Source organism: Delphinus delphis, chromosome 7, assembly GCF_949987515.2.
Source record: "Delphinus delphis chromosome 7, mDelDel1.2, whole genome shotgun sequence".
In the NCBI taxonomy this organism is placed as follows: Eukaryota; Metazoa; Chordata; class Mammalia; order Artiodactyla; family Delphinidae; genus Delphinus; species Delphinus delphis.
The window spans coordinates 31,561,573-31,578,063 of NC_082689.1; positions in this window are offsets into that span (position 1 = coordinate 31,561,573).

Genomic DNA, 16,491 nt, shown 5'->3' on the forward strand with positions numbered 1-16,491 from the left:
AGGCTACTGTTTTTTTTTTTTTTTTTTTTGCGGTACGCGGGTGTCTCACCGCTGCGGCCTCTCCCGTTGCGGAGCACAGGCTCCGGACGCACAGGCTCAGCGGCCATGGCTCACGGGCCCAGCCGCTCCACAGCACGTGGGATCCTCCCGGACCCGGGCATGAACCCGCGTCCCCTGCATCGGCAGGCGGACTCCCAACCACTGCGCCACCAGGGAAACCCGAGGCTACTGTTTTTAACCTCCACCCCCTACCCAGAACAACAATTTCCAGAAAGGTTGCACTTGTGGGTCCCTTTGCAGGGGATGATTTCCCTCCAGGTAGCCCATCACTTGCTTCCTCGCTCTTTCAGGTCTCTGTTCAGTAGTTGGTTTCCCAGTGAGTCCCTCCCTGAGAATCCTATTTAAACTTTCAGTTCCTAGCTCCACCCATAGAATCCCCAAACCTCCTGCTCTAATGTACCTCACATACTATGCGTATTTTTTCATTTCTTTCTTTATTGTCTGTTTCCCCACTTAGATGCAAGCCCCATGGAGGCAAAGGTTTTACCTGGTTATTCACTGTGATATCCCAGGCATCTAGAATAGTGCCAGGAATATAAGAATACAATCTGCGAAGTAAATGACTAAACTGAGCTGATTTTGTGATTCCACAATCATTCAAAGGGGCTCCGAAGGGTCCACACATGTTTGGTGTGTGTGCTGAGAAGGGTGAGGGACCGAGGAAGGTGAGGTTAGCGCCAGGTCCAGCTATTTGGGGTCTGAGGCAAAAGGAAAAATCACCGATCCTATCCTTATTTAATATTTTGAAATTTTGTTCCCCATAGATTTTTTGTTTAATTAAAAAAATATTGCATGAGGATATTATTTCTCTATTGAGTTTTTTGTGCCCCCTTAAATTTTGTTCCTGAGACGAGTGTGTCACTGGCCTTCCCTGAGTCCTGCCCCTGGGTGGCTGCACAGGACCTTGGAGTTAATCACAAGGTACATGCTGAGTGACTGAAAGGGCCTGAAAGACCCCCTGCATCCCTCCCCAAGAGGTTCTAGGGAGGGTTCTTCTTATACAGGGTGTGAAGCAGGGAGACTTTCTAAGTATAATCTTTTGAGGGAACTCTGAGCACAATGCCCAAAGAGTGAATTTCCAGACTGACCATAGGACCATTAGTGGTGATGATAACTACCATGATGATGATATTTAAGTTGCCAATGTATCTAACGAAGGAATTAGAATAGCAAGTAAACGCCTGAGGCAAAAATGATATTTCATCAAAATTTTTCTTGATTTCTTAGAAGTCATGCTGGAGTTCAGGAAACCACAACTCTGAATGAGCTATTCTTCCAGCGTCAGAGCAGAGTGGTATTTCTTCAATATGTGCAGCAGATGAAGTAGCTGGCTGACATTCAAAGGACATGGCATGTAACAAATACATATTTTAAAGATCTCCTGAGGGGCAAGGAGATGCTTGTGGTATGAGAGGCACGGAGGAGCTGAGGCTGACTGAGAGCCCACAGACCCACAGCTCCCTTCTCCTGCTGCCCTCAGGTCACACACTCATTTAGTGACCACACAAATTAAAAATATATGTTCTCTCTTTTTCTTGATCAATTGTTGAGGACATAGGATGAGGCCAAGTTCAACGTAAGCTACATTCTGTTATTTTGGGTACTTACTATGTGTAGACATTGTGCTAATTGCTTACATACATTATCATTTAGTTTGCACAATAGCTGTCTGCTGCAGGCACAATTATTACACTCCTTTTATAGATAAAAACACTGAGGGTCAGAAAGGTCTACTTTCCCCATTGTCACTTAACTATTAAATCTTGGAATTGAGAATCCAAATCGGAATTCAAAGGTCTTTCCATTCACCACTCTACAACATTGTCAACCTTCGTCTTCAGGTCTCTTCAGTCTAAGGCATCAGAAGAACTTGACTTTGGTCTCATTCACTGTCATGCCAAGTACCACTTAATCTTCCTTACCTCTTTCCTACCTAGCATGATAGAAAGGACAACTGGTCCAAAATGCAGGTGACAGAAAGTCTTCTCTTCGCTCTGCTACTGGCTTCATTTGTAGTTTAAGTCCCTTAGCTTCTCAAAGACTGAGTTAAGTTCATTGTCAAATAAAGGGCTTTATTTGACACAAATAATTACGTTATCTTCCATACCACCCTTTTAGCTGGAACCTTCCATGATTCCATTTCATGATCTAAGGCATCTGTGGCTACCACAAAACACTTAACTGGAAAAACTTATGGCAATGTTTTATTGAACCGTTATCACTTTAAACCATTGCTCTAAAGCCGAGGTAAGATTTGAAAATGCGATAGGAAATAATTATAGGAGCAAGAGGATTTCAGTGGAGGGACACACTCAGCCTCAGCGATATTCTTTGGGGGCATGTGCCCTCCAAAAGCCAAGAATGTCTAAGCCACTTCTTTTGTACAAAGGCAGGAGATTTTTTAGAGAATAGAGCTCGTTAGCAACTATATAGCTTTGTGGGACTCCCACTGCTCCAGCATTACATGGTTTGGGGAAAGAACAAATCTGAGTCAACCAGCCATTGTATGAATAAAGTTACTGAACTCCGCAAGATACAGGAGGAACTCCTGAAGCTTAAGGACAAACTGTTCAGTCATTCAAGCTGCATAACTGAAAGGTTTTTGAAATCAACACCAAAGCACCAGGGCCAGGGTGGGATCCTCAAGGAAGAAAGTTGGGCTGGAGATATAGGACCACACAGTGATCTTGATTATAGCCTGATGCCGCCACTTAAAGGAAGACTTTTACCAACACCTTGATAGGGGTTAGTGCGCGCTAAACAATGGAAGCATTCTCTACAATATTTACCATTTACTATGGATGTTTACACTCAAGTTAACTGTGATTTCGCTCTACATGGTTTATTGTACAGGGTGAATTTGGTTTTTCACAAGTAATTAAAACCTTTCCTTATAAAGTCCCTCGTTTCTTCTCCTCTTTCTCCCTTCCTCCCTCCCTCCTCCTCTCCCCGCATTTCTCCCATCCTTTATTTTTTTTATTTTATTTTTTTTAAATGAAAGCTTCTTTCTTTCTTTCTTTATTTTTGCTGTGTTGGGTCTTCGTTTCTGTGCGAGGGCTTTCTCTAGTTGCGGCGAGCGGGGGCCACCCTTCATCACGGTGCGCGGGCCTCTCACTGTCGCGGCCTCTCTTGTTGCGGCGCACAGGCTCCAGACGCACAAGCTCAGTAGTTGTGGTTCATGGGCCTAGTTGCTCCACGGCATGTGGGATCTTCCTGGACCAGGGCTCGAACCCGTGTCCCCTGCACTGGCAGGCAGATTCTCAACCACTGCGCCACCAGGGAAGCCCCCATCCTTTATTTTTAATGAATATTTATTGGCTGCCTTCTTTGTATTCAGACACTATGCATAAAATGTTGAACAGAAAACAGACATCATTCCTGCTTCATAGAGTTTTTGGACTTTTGTGCCTGTGCAGGACCTCTTCCAGTTGTATTAAGGAGGCTTCATAGGACCCAGGGGGAAATTATTGACATTTGCATTCACTATCATGGTCCCCAGGACTAGTAGGAGCCCCTCATACACAAATCAACCTCTTGAGCAACATAGTTCCTAATAGCTCTCATGTACAGAACATCCACTTAGCCTCCTGGGGAAGCAGCAGGCAGCAGAGTTAAAAATGCAAGACGTTTCAATAGTCATTTTCACTGAGGTAAGGGAGGTCTCTGTAACAAATACTTTAGAGCCTGCGCAGAAGATGACTTTACATAATTTCAGTTCATTTCTCTCCACATGTACTGAACACACAAAAGATGTCAGCTACCAGAGCATCTGCTACAGGGTAGTCATTGTGGACCCACTAATTGTTAGTTGCTGGACATTCAAAAGTGAATGAGACGTGGTCCCTGCCTTCACATTGTTCACAGTTTAGCTGGGAAGAAAACACATCAACAAGTCATTAAACAGAGTGCAAGAGAGGAGAGTAGGGGAAATATTTATAAGGTACTGAAGCAGTTCAGAGAAAAGGGATTAATTCTATTCTGGGGTAGAGAAAGGCCAGAGAAGGCCTCCCAGAGTTGACTATTACAGAGTTTGAAAAATCGAGTAGGAATTTTCTAGGCCAAGAGAGTGGGGAGCTAGGATGGAGAGGGAGAGGTGGAGTATGCGGGGCATTCCAAGTAGAGGGAACTACGCCTGTGCAGGCACGGAGGTGTGCAGTGAGGGAGGGGCAAACTGGTGGTTTTGTGCTTCTGCCTCAAAAAGCATAAGGCTGGATGAGCTGGAAGATGAGTGAAGATGGAAATCAGGCACGACTCCATGTGGATGTGCTTTGAGGGCTTGGATTCTGTCTTCTAGGCTAGGCAGTGAGGTTGGAGGTGGGGCTGCCCCTGAATGAGTTGAGTACCGGAGAATGGCAATGCTGTAGTTGCTTTTCTCTGGTTCCCCAGGGCTGTGTCAGATAAGGACTTTTCACAGGACCATGCAGGCCACACTCAAAATTGTCCCTTTCCCACAATCATCAATCATTGTGCCATGGTCCAGATGCCTCAACGCTCTCATACCTCACAGGGAGTCTTTCTCCTCCGTGGTGTTCTCTGGAAAGCTGCGGTTGGCAGATGACTCAAGTCTCCTGGCCCAGGACCTGACCCTTTGTCCCATTCTCCTTTCTCTCAGAGAACCCATCAGGTCCTCATGAAAGAGCTTTGGTTCCTGAGAGCCAAATCCTGAATGCTGGCTGATTCAGTTCCCTCTTGGGAATTGATATATATGCATAATCTGTTGGGTATGATCTAGTGGGTTGCGAGTAACAAGCCTACTCAATCTAACCCAAATAAACATTAAAAACACATCACCTAAGGATGCAGTGTTACCTCAAGCAAGCTAAGAGCAGAGATACCCTGAGCCTTCAAGCTTCAGGAAGTCTCTAACTGGGAACGAGAGACTTAAGGTACATGAGCAGTGCTATCTCCCTTAATCCCATTTTTACCTTTTTCTTCATGTCTTCTGTATTACTTTTTCTTTCTCCCTAGACCAGCTTTCTTGGCTCTCTGGTCCATGAGGAAAATTTTAGTTCCCGACTCTATAACTTCTAGATCCACCCGTATTGAACAACTCCCTAAGTGCCAATTCCAGATTCCCAAAGAGAGGATTTCATTGGCCTGCCTTGCGTCAGGTGTTACTGTTGGTCCAATCAGCTGTCTCCAAGGGCAGGTGTCACCCTCCCAACATGGACGGCAGGGTCCCACATCTGTGCTTTCAAGAATTAGATGTGGAGCAAGAAGACAGTTCCAAAATAAGGAAATTAGCTGAGAGTGGGACCGATACCCTGGAAGTATGTCCTACAAATACAGACACAATCACTGACCACACACACACACACACACACACACACACACACAGATATACACACACACACACACACAGTATCCAAATGTTTGCAGTATTTAAGAACTAAACAAAATTGTAATTACTTAAACTTCTACAGACAAGAAAAAAACACTGTTTTAAATAAAATTTCACCATTGTGGCCTTTTTATTTCTCTCAACTAAGGGCTTGAATTTCGTAACCTCTAAGATTTCTTCAAATGCTACAATTCTTTCATTAAAGGCCCAGGGGACTGTCAGGCACAGTGAGTGTGAATTTCCACACGTCTTCCATTTTCCAGCAGGTACTTAACTAAGCCCAGAAGACATTTTGTGCTGCTACAGCCAAACTTACAGAAGATCATATTTAAACTAATACTTAGTTGCCTGTTCGCTAGTTACCCCGGCTTCAGATAGTATTTGACTGTTTGCAAAAATCAAACCCACACTCAAATGACAAAAAATTTTTCTCCATTGACAATATGCAATAGAAAAATACTGTGGGCTTTAGTAGCAATTCCCACTGTGGTGTTAAAACAAAACGAAAACCACTGTTAAAAACTAAAAGCTAAAATGACGAAAACTCAGCCTCCTGAGGTGACTGGTTTTATGACATCGATAAAAATCTGGGGTGTATACAAGTTCTGGCATACTTGTTTAAAAAATGTCAATATCATTACCTTATTATTATTGCATTTTACATCTATAGACATTGGCTAGATAAAGAACTGTCCCAGGGTACAAACATTCGTCAATGCCACCCTTCTAACACACTTAAACCTTCTCATCCTTCAGTTACCTTTTGCTTCTCAGGCCAAAAGAAGACAAGGGGTTAAGAAAACATACACAAAGATTGCAGGGTATATCTGAATTCCCATGAAAACTAAAAAGAAAACTAAAAAGAAAGGGAATAGACAATTAATGCCATTTCAACCTTGTGCATAATTTAGGGCTCTCTGCAGGCTGATTTAGTTTAGATCAGTGGTCCTTTACATGACTACATTCACATAGCCTTGTATTATAAATCTACTTATTAATTTTTTGCCAGAAAGCATTCTGGAGGTGATTTCTAGCCGCAGTCCTTCACACAGATGATAATGGTAGACGTGTTATCTGAAACTCTTCTGATTTCTTTTAGTCTAACAAACCATTTCTTCCCATTGCATATTTAGAAGCTCTGGAGCACGAGGGGCAAAGCAGTGTTTTTAAATGGACAAAACAAAATCTTCATCCTATATTTATTTCCATTAGTAAGAAAAAATATGCAAATCTCCTATCAGAGTGCAGCTGAGGGATGCACAGGCAGCTGACGAAAAGACATTCATTTGCAATGTGGTTTCTCTGCAGTTGTAGGAGCCTCTGCCCACCCTCTTCCCCAGCTGTCTGGACTTAGGTGGGGGAGAGGTTACTGAGCTATGCATGTATTTCCCATATTGGATCCGAAGCAGGAGTGGAGCTAATGTACTGTGTATTCAAATGAGACTCTTTAGAGCAGAGCTGAATTGAACTCAGATGCAAATCGCCCTGGCAGAAGCGCTTTCTGCTGGCCTTTGTCCTCTCTGTCTGTGTCCTTAAGCACACAGTCAAGGACTCCCAGCCGAGATGTTTAGCCTTCTGAGAAAGTAAACAATCTTGTCCCCCCACCCCCCACCTTCCCCAATATAGACGCGGTCACGGTGTGCCCTGCCTGCTGAAAATGTGCCGGCAAGAACATTCTCATGCAAGATGGGCTGTGGCTGCGGGATGGTTCCTGAAGGACTGACCTGGCTCAGAAAAGGCAAGAAAGCAAGCTCTCTGCTGGGGAATGGAGAAACCCTGGAAATGAAGGAAGGAATGGTGATGAGAAGAGAGAAGGATCTGCAATTCACTAGACATAAAGGAAGAAGGGAAAAAAAATGAAAAAGAAATAACATTCCCTTAAATAGGAATAAGATGTTGCATGATATTTGTAACTGAACCTTACAGTCAAATGTAAGGCTGAAAGGCAAGACCAAGGCCTCAGTGAGCCAGACCTTTCCCCACCTGGGATGCTCTGAGAAACAAATCAAACAAGATAAAGAAAATTCACCCCTCCCTCCTCCTCCCTCCAAAAGATGGTATATTTTCACTTATATGAAACTTTGAGCTTAAACTTGGTTCATAAGGGAAAATGTCATGTCCTCTGAGCCCCCTCTCTGCTAATGCTTCTGTTCCGGAAAGAATTCCTGCCTGGCGAGCCTTTCCCATCGTGTGTGGTGTTCCCATTGGAGAAGGAAGAAACGAGGCCACGTACACTCACCCAATGTCACCCACAATCAGGGTGAAGCCAAGTGAAGGTTCCAGCTTCCAAACTCTCCCTTAGGCCCTTGTCTTTCTGCCCCCTCCTCCTCTCACCTTCCTAACAGAGGTTACAGATTCACTGGCACAGCCATGCGTGGCTTTGAGAGAAAACTATCCAGATCATTTGTCTGGAAACGGAGCCCTCAACAGCCTTCTGCGGGGGGTGCGGGGTGGGGGCAGAGGAGCTGTCTCTGTGTACTGTATTAGTGGCTAAACTGACATAGGAATAACATAGCATGTGATCGCCTTAAAAAATTGCTAAATAAAATTCAGCAGGCTAATGTAAATATATGAGCTAATTATCTTTTGCAAGTGAATTAAAAATATGGAAAGTTTCACAAAGCATATTGATTTTTTTAACATAATCTTACTTCTGCTAAGTAAATGTCAGCTCCAATGGCAGGATCCTGTTATATTCTTTTTTGCTTTCATGATTCTATTTATTATTCATAAGAAAGAGAAAACTCCCATTTCATACCTCCATAGTGAGAAACATCCTGCTCCAGGTGGACACAAAAAGCAAAAATTTGGAAGAGTGGCTCCCTTATAGCTTCAACAGATGTGCTCAGTTTGTTGAAACACTGAATGTTGTGTGTGTACAAGGGAATCTGGGCTAGATGGGCATGTGTATAGAGTCAATATACATTGAATGAGCAAGAGACGTAGTCAGGATGGAATTCAGCCCATAGCAAGCAAGATCCCAGTTTCTTGTCTGTGTGATGAGTTTTGGTCATGGTATCAGGACCACCACCATGGAGAGGGAAACAGTTATTATTAAAGCATGCAGCCTTGAAGGACACACATCAAGTTGGCCCTACCATCCTTATATTGCCATTGCTGGTGGTTGCTAACACTTATTCCCCACTATGGGCAGAACTGCACTTCACCGAAAAAGACATCACTTCCTATGACTTGTAGTGAGTTGGAGGGTGTATTTTTCACCCCTGTAAAGGAAATTATCCACCCTCCCCCATGCCTCATAGCATCTATGTCACTTCAATTATTTTATCAAATGGAAAAACCAGGATAGCAAAATATCCAACAATACACTGCATCAGAGAGACCCAAAGAAAACAAAAGAATGTGTGTTTCTAGGATGGACGGAGGACAAGAGGGAAAGCAGTGTATTTTGGAAGAGTCTCTGATCACCAAATGAGGGCAGCAGGTGCACGACCTCACCTTCAAACACCAGTTGTAGCTAATTTATAGTGTCGGCGATGGGCAAGAATCATTGCCAGCCCGCTCAGTCAGAGATAAGTGATGCCCGTCAGGCAGTACCAGGCCTTTGTTTTGGGAACCCAGGAGTAAAAGTGATGAGAGAGAGGTGGATTTTAACATGCAGCACGTAGGGGTGAAACAGTCTTTGCTTGCTGCCTTTACCTAAACGAGGCTTCCTACTGAACCAGGAGATGTACCAGGTTCCCATGGGGCTTCTGTACATGGAAGAGAAACAGCACGGGGTTCAAGAAGTTGGCTCTGAATCATTTTGACGCGCTCTGTGTGTCTCAAGACAATGTCATTTTCTCCATTTTTCAATTAATCACCTCTTCCCAGAACCTTTCCGGGTGAATAAGGAATGCAACAAGATATTTTGTAGGGCTGACAGGAGATCAGAGGTCAGATATAGAAATCATGTTGAAAAATAATTAATTAGCTGACATGCCTCAGAAAACTTTCTTTGGGAAAAGTCTCCTGCAGCACTGCAGAAGGATAAGCTAAAAGGAAGTAGGAAAAAAGAAAGGAACAAACAAACAAGGAAATGAGGTGAAGACCTACAAAAGGAAGAAAAGTCAGATTGCTTTTATTCACACTTTCAGAAGCATTTTAAATAGGACTTTTCTTCAACCTGTCCCAAAATATTCGAGTTCTGTCAGTGTTATCAAGCTGGGTTGTTTTTGTTTTTGTTTTCACCAGTGAATAAAGAGCAAACTCTTTCTTCAGGAGTAAATTATTAACCATATTAACCATAGTGCTTTCTTCAGGAGTAAATTATTAACCAAATTAACCATAGTGCTTACATGTCTTTAGAGTTGTTCTTTTTTTTTTTTTTTTTGCAGTACCCGGGCCTCTCACTGTTGTGGCCTCTCCCGTTGCAGAGCACAGGCTCCGGATGCGCAGGCCCAGCGGCCGTGGCTCACGGGTCCAGCCGCTCCGCGGCATGTGGTATCTTCCCGGACCGGAGCACAAACCCGTGTGCCCTGCATCGGCAGGCGGACTCCCAACCACTGCGCCACCAGGGAAGCCCTAGAGTTGTTCTTGTTCACAGTCTGCTTGTTCATGGAGTAACTTGGGAGTACACAAATGATCAAAACTCAGCACAATTTTCTCCGTCATCTACGGAGAAAGCCAGTCGGCTTCCAAGATGTCAAAGATGTCCTTACCCCTCCATGAACAATGGAAGTCAAAGGTCAAATAAGTTATTATCTATCTGACTCACTAAGACTTCTTCTTTCATTTTTGGACTTAATGTGTCTTGCTGTGATCTTCAAGGATGAAGAGCACGTATGTTGGTGCTCGACGTCTCCGTGGCTCCTCCTTGCTGTTTATATTCCTTGAAGGTGGCCGTGTGGCTAGGGTGTGGGGTGAGGCTTAGCGAATTAGGTGCTGTAGTCTTCCACTTAACAGTAATCCTTAAACAATTTAATGGCAGTTACGGAGGTACCCTGGCACCTCTGCTGTGTGACTTCTCGTCCATACAGTCCATACAGAAGACAGTATGTTTAGCAAAATCATTCCTGGCAAAACCTGAGAAATGGGAAAATGATTAGTCATGGATGGAAACAGACTATCTGGCTGCCTATTTTGATTGATAGGGTGAAAATAATGAAAGGTGATATAAGGGTCAAGAGATTTTCACATCTAGAGAAAGCAGAGATTGAGGGTATCTCAGGTAATAAGAAATAAAATATTTAGAGAGGACATAATAATTTAGCTGCAGTGTAGGGTCCTAGATTTATGTTCAAGAAATAGTAATAATAGAAAATCTAACATAGCATTTTGTAGAACCCAAGTGCTATTTGAAGTGCTTTAAGTGTATTTATTTACCCAATTCTCACAATGATCCTTTGAAGGAAGTAATAAGAGTATTCCCATTTTACACATGAGGCAACCATGGCCCAGAGAGTTTAAATAAGTTGACGTCTATGCTAGTGAGCAGTAGAGATAGACTTGAACTCAGGCAGGCTGGTTCTAGAATGCTTGATCCTGGGCACGACATGAACCAACTCAGCTATAGAGAAGTGTATTCTTACCAAGGGGATTTTCCCCGTATCTACAATCACCAATAGTGTTTCTCGCTTGCTGAGCTGAGAGGATGGCACATTCACTGCCAAATTCTGAATATTCAATGACAGGAGCATGCTATCAAATAAAACATTAAAAGAAGATTTTAAAAGATTCTCAGTGGAACTTCTACTTCTCTGGATACCAATGCTATGTCTCTTGTTATTCAAAGTAGGCTTATAGTGATTGCAACTTGTACTTTTCAGCCTGCTCTCAAAGAGAAAATACAGTCTGTAATTCACTCTTCTACCATGCAGTCCTTTTTCCTGAAAGCAGTTATCACAATTGCCATGAATTAATGATTTGTTTTGTTACTTGTTCAGTGTTTACCTCCCTCTCTGTATTTCCAGTTCACAGCTTGGTTCCTGGCACACACACACACTCAAGAAATTTGTGTTGAACAAATGAACAAATCAATGAATAACTACAACCCAGCAGCATCCTCCCACGTTCACCAAAGTCAACTTTTTCTTTCTAGTAGTTTTTACCCTATGGAGATGGGGGCAACATATGGAATTTTTACCCGGCGCCCTTCCTTGGCAATTCATCACGGAAGTTTCCTGTTCACCAGCGGATTCACATGCTTGCTTTGTTTAAAAGGGATTTCAAAGTGTTACACAGGGGATTTTCTCCTAAGGATGTGATTATTCCTGGCTTGATCCTGCTGCTGTGATGTGGCCACGTTTGGCACAGAGCTCATGTGGCGTGGGATTAGGCTGTCCTCATTGTGCAAAGTGCCTTGGACACACGCTGCACTTATTAGACTGGGGTATTGTGGATCACTTTACAAAGGCAACAGCTGCAGCCATTACTCCAACAGTTAGGTCATAATTTGGTATGTGCGACACCTCCGCACGACGCACACCACAAAAACATTTATTCTTCTCATCTGTCAATATATTTGTGCCTCTCGTCTCTCTCTTTCTCTTGTTCCCTCTTTTTTTTTCGTCTCTTCACAAGTGGCAGAATGCATTCCCATTCCCAAACAATTGGTTCCTCCACAGAAATATTCTTAAGGCAGCTGCTTTCTTATAGCACAGTTTTGAATGATTATATGTGTATATAAATATATATGTTTCTTAATAAGAAACAGCCTTTTTTGAAATGCAGGGCCGGTTTCAAAGCCGCTAATGATATTCATTGAACCAAATATGGGCGACACCTCGGTGGTGTGGGGGAGCTCAGACACTGATGCTTGAGGAAACCAAGACTTTCATGGGATTATCCAGTCAAAAAGACACCGAATATTTAAAATAAGCCAAAGGAGGGCACTTTTCATAATGCACCCTATTCCCCCCCACGCCCGCCCCCAGATGATACAGGATCTGAGATGGTGTGAGATAATCCACCAATTAGGTTCCGGAGGAAACTGAGCTGAAATGGATTCTCTGAAGTCACCCAGTTAATCAACAGTAGAGCAGGATTAAGCTCAAGGTTGCTGGATCACAGCCATGTGCATATTATGCCCCTTTCAAGCCATTAGTCTAGAAGCCGACTTGACGATCATCGGTGTGACCAGGGTTGAAACCTTAGGCTTAGGTGCCCGAGGCATGCATGACCTGAGTATACGGTGAAGGCGGCACTGGTGCACACGGCTGGTTTTCCTGATGACTCCATTTCTTCCCTCTGGCCCTGGGGGCTCTGTGCCTCCCCCTAGTCACAGAGCCAGAAAGCGTTTGTGGCTTACCCTGAACCTGGACAGCGGGCTTTTCCCATTTTGAGTCCCTTCAGCTGCCGGAGTGTGCACAGCTGCGGGTAGGCGCAGCCATCCAGCTCGGCTGAAGGATCTGACGGCCGGCCAGGAAGAGGAAGCAGAGTGCGAGAGGTCCGCTAAACCAGTGAAGAAGTGGAAGAGGCTCAGATGAAGACAGCAGTGCTTATGGAGCTTCCACCATGCGCCACGCAATCCGTATGACAGATTTTCCTATTCTCCTTTTACTAATGAGACAATTTAAGAGGTTGCTTGACACGCCCATTTTCCAGTAAAAGCAGCAAAGCTTTGAACCTCAGTTTGTCTAATTCCAATGTTTCTCTCCAGGGCTTTGCTCAGGGCTCTGCCAGTTGTGTCCTGGTGCAGAGGTACCAGGCAGAGGGAGTGAGTGGAGAGGAAATCCAGCCAGGACCCTTCTCGCCACCATAACCACCTGGAGACAGAGGCACGTTTTGCTGGCAGCAGCCCCCTCAGGACTGTTCATGTCAGTCCCACTGTCCCCAGGGACTGAGCATCCAAAGAGTGGGGAAGAATGATCCAAAAGCTTGCAGTGAACAAGTGTAGCCCCGGATAACAGAATGCACTGAGGCTCTAGTTAGGGTTTTAACTTATTGCCTTTATAATTGCTTGTTTCCTGCTGGGTGTAGGTGGCCCAGGACTGCTAGGTGTGGATCATAGTTGGAGAAAGCCCAAACCTTTCAGGTAAATCCCAGTTCTGATGGAAGCAAGGACTTACATGCCTAAATCTCCTGGAGAACGTTTTTGCCAAATTCTGCTCATCGTTTGCTTTAAAATCAAGCGTCAGTTGAAGTTTGAGATTGGGAAAAGTAGGCAGTGAGGACTCAGCTGAAATTGGTAGAAGCAGCAGAGGAAGGCCATCCAGACTTCTAGATCTGAGATGAATAGGAACAGCAGAGTATTGAAAAAATAATGGAGTCATCACCCCAGGGGGACCAGGTCAAATCTTTAAGAAGTGAGAATTTATTCATATCCAGGGTCTAAACCAGACTCCAAAACTACTTTAGGAATGTGACCATTCCAACCAGACTGGGTTAAACGATAGAGAAATTTACTACCTTGTGCAAAGGGACGTGCAGAAGTCGGGAAATCTTCAGGGTTTATTGATTCCACAGCTCAGAATTTGTCAGACCTAGGTTCTTTTTGGTTGTTCTCTTTGCTGTCAGTGGTCTCAGCTTTATCCTAAAGCTGGTTCGCAGCATGGTCACATGACAGCTGTCAGCAGCAAATGGTATAGCGTGCACACTTTTGTGTTTGTTTCTACTTGGATGAGATAGATGGACTTTTTATTTCCAGAAACCCCAAGCAAGCGTCTCCTTGCATCCCATTGGCTTAAACTGATTTAATTCTGTTCACCTCTGAACAAATACCTGGCAAGAGGGATGGGACCACCTGGTGTGGCTTAGACTAATTATCTGGGGTGAAAAGAACGTTGGGAAGTCTCCCGGTTCTTTTCCAAAATGTCACTACAACCCGAACCCCCACTTGTGAGTGTATCTGACAGGGTTCGATCAGAGAAGCAGCGATGCTCTGTGTGAATAGCACAGAATACAATTTACTGTGGGGATTTGATCTTATTCAATTGCGGGAGCAGGTGAAGTGGTCTGTGCAGGATGCTCCCTCCATGTCTAGTGTTGAGCCTGAAGTCACTGTAAGTCAGCTAGACCAGCAGCTGGGAAGGGAAGCTGGTGCCCTTCAACTCAGGACTCAGCTAAGGGAGGATATCTGACAGGCACTGGGGGAGCTAGGTGTCACCCGTGCCAACAAGATGAGCCAGCAGATCAGAGACAATGTGCGTGGGCTGCCGCAGTGCCTGGCACTCTGTGCTGAACTTCAGAGCATAACCACCCAGCTGAAGCTTCACACTACCTCCCAAATCTCGTGCAAAATGTCTCTTGTAGTTACTGCCAACCTGGAAACATACAAGGGAAGGAATTCTGGGGGGAATTAGATCCCAGTTAACTGAATGGAGAGTGGACAAAGCAACCACAATAAGAATAATCTAGTACAGTGATTCTCAATCAGGGGTTATTTTGCCTCCAGGGAACATTAGGCAATGTCTGGAGACGTTCTTTGGTTGCCCCAATAGGAGGGAAGCTGTTGGTATCTGGGGGGTAGATGCCTGGGGTGCTGCTAACTACCCTACAAGGTACAGGACAGCTCCTTCACAACAGGTAATTATCTTGTCCGAAATGTCAGTACTGCCCAGGTTCATAGAGCAGGGAGACCCACAGCTTAAGTTTATCTGGTGGTGGGAACTAGTGGCGTACGTCTGCATTTGAGAATATAGCAACTGCCCAGGACATTCGGCCCCTGTCTCACACACCTATTATCAGAAGGCCCTTACTCTGATTTTAAAAAATGGTAACTGGGACATCCCTGGTGGTCCAGTGGTTAAGACTTCACCTTTCAATGCAGGGGGTGAGGGTTCGATCCCTGGTCGGGGAGCTATGATCCCACATGCCTCATGGCCAAAAAACCAAAACATAAAACAGAAGCAATATTGTAACAAATTCAATAAAGAATTTTTTAAAAAATGGTCCACATCAAAAAAAATCTTAAAAAAAATGGTAACAAAGATTTAGCCCCAACTTCATATCAAGTCCATAAAGAATACGAGTCATCCTTTGTCTATCTCCTCCCTACCCCTGTAGTGACTTGTATCCAGGTTGATATCTGTTTCCTGACTGATTCTACTAGAATATGGGGGCTTAACAGTCTTTTATATCCAGCCACATTTATGTGTACACAAAATCCATTTGTAGATAGAAATTTTATACTGTATCAGTAGATGGGCTGTCAGGCCTTTTGGGACATGGTTTACAGGTACAACATGGGTGCTTTTTTAGGAGGACTTAGGTGGAATGCCAACACTGATGTTTCCAATTAAATTCTCAGGCAAGTTCTTCCTGATGATTTAATGACACCGTTTGTGGCAGATGTCACTTGACTGATGAGATGGAAGTTCTGGAGAGAAACCTAGGTCAAGGAGAGTGGTGTGTCCCTTCAAAGCTTCCATTTTCTATTAGATTGTTAGCACTTCCCAGAAATCCCATGGTATGGATTCAATAACAGCCCAGGAAGCAGTAGGAAATATGAAAAAATGGGAAGAGACACTGATGGATAGCAAGTTGCTTATGGATCTGATGCTATAACTCACTGGCACTTTCATTGATGTATCAGGAAAATATCTAGAAAATATCTAGCTAGATGGTCCCCAGTCCTCACTGGACTGCCACTGTGGCTTGTTTCATCCTAGGGATATGGGGTTTGTCCAGCCATAGAGAATGTGAGGAAGAGAACCAGTGAGGAAACTTTGATATCCTCTGCCTTCCTAATCTCCAGATGAGATATGAATATCTATTCCAGAACAATTTAAAGCTAAGGAAATGTGAATATATATACTTAATATAAAATATAACATATGCATAATATAAAGGATGCTTGTGGAATTGGACAGGTGAGTGAGGCATTGATTAACTGGGTCTATATGAACTGTATTTTTAAGGCATTGGATTAGCCTCCTTAGTTATCTCTTTGAAGTTCTTCTTGAGTCTCCTGAATCAGAAGACATTCACTTGGAAGTAACAGAAAAACAAATCCAAACTGAAAGTAGCTTTATTGGCCATGGGTACACCAGACATCAGATACAATTTTATCAAGACTGCAGCTCTACTTCTTGGTCATTTTTTCCTAAGGCTGGCTTCCCTCCTCATGGTCACAAGATGGCTGCTCTTAGCAACTGGTGCTCTATGTTTTCTTTTTCATGTCCAGGGGCTGTGAGCACAATACTTAGCAC